Source organism: Ovis aries, chromosome 1 (genome assembly GCF_016772045.2).
Source record: "Ovis aries strain OAR_USU_Benz2616 breed Rambouillet chromosome 1, ARS-UI_Ramb_v3.0, whole genome shotgun sequence".
Taxonomy (NCBI): domain Eukaryota; kingdom Metazoa; phylum Chordata; class Mammalia; order Artiodactyla; family Bovidae; genus Ovis; species Ovis aries.
The window spans coordinates 4,043,996-4,045,129 of NC_056054.1; the positions used below are offsets into that span (position 1 = coordinate 4,043,996).

Sequence of the window (1,134 nt, forward strand, 5' to 3'; positions counted from 1 at the left end):
AAAGTAGATGCCTAGAAAGATGCTGCAAATTCTGCTTCTGTGTCCAGATACTCCCTCCTGCATTCTCCCCTTCCAATGATCAAGATCCAATGATGACTTTTTTGCTTTCAAATGTTAAGTGTGTAAAATCCACATCACTTGAAAAATCTCCCATTGTTCTCCTACTGCAGGGCACAGCCCAGACTCCATCTCTTCGGGGACCTCTGTTCAGCCCCAAGGAAAGAATTCCTCCTGCCTCCTCCCTCCTGAAAGCCCATTTATCCGTAGTGCGGGTCATTCCCTGGAAGCTCTCTGCCTCTTTTGCTCGTCACCTTGTCATGACCTTGAGCAGACATCCCTCTGGCCAAAGCACCAGGCCTGGGTACATGGAGACCCCAGGACGGGAGCTGGTCCTGCCTCTCAAAGGACAGAGGAGGATCCTGTCAGGTGAGAGGCTGGGTCGGAGGGGCAGGTCAGTGGGGCCACCCCCGTCCCCCAGGGCAGCTGTGAATGGAACTGAACCAGGTGGCCAGCAGAAGGAGGACAGTGGCCAGGAGGGAGGCTGGGGAGGAGAGGGGGCAGGGGGAGAGTATGGGGAGAACCAGAGTCAGGATGGCGGGTCAGGAGAGCTGGGGACACCCGGGGTCCCAGGAGGGAGTGGCGGAGGGATGCTGTCCCAGGCTTGCTTGTGTTAGCTAGTTGCTCAGTCGTATTCGACTCTTTGCAACCCCAGGGACTGTAGCTCCTCTGTCCATGGAATTCTCCAGGCAAGCATACTGGAGTGGGTTGCCATTTACTTCTCCAGGGGATCTTCCCAACCCAGGGATCGAACCCGGGTCTCCTGCATTGTAGGCAGACGCTCTACCCCCTGAGCCACCAGGGACGTCCAGGCTAGGAAATCAGCCAGAAAACTGCAGGAGGATGTGAAATTTGCAGCCAGGAAGCCACAGGGGGAAGGGGCTGCTGTGTGTGCAGCTACAGGAGGGGAGTCCAGGCGAAGGTCGCCTTCTAGATAGTTGGCGGTGGAGGCAAGGAAGGAAAACGAGGGGCCACTCTATGCAGGGACGAGGGTTTGCTGTGCCATTGTCTTTGGTGATGGGAGACAAGCGTGTTGAAAGCCTGGTGTGAGCAACCGGGTGGTTGAGGAGGGGCCGG

At 56.9% G+C, this 1,134-nt stretch overlaps 1 non-coding gene across 1 annotated transcript; it reads right to left on the reverse strand.

Annotated features, from left to right (window-relative positions):
• Positions 1-790: 790 nt before the first annotated feature.
• On the reverse strand, positions 791-862 carry TRNAC-ACA (transfer RNA cysteine (anticodon ACA)). Its single transcript has one exon. It is a non-coding gene; the product is annotated as a tRNA-Cys (tRNA).
• Between the last annotated feature and the right edge of the window lie 272 nt (positions 863-1,134).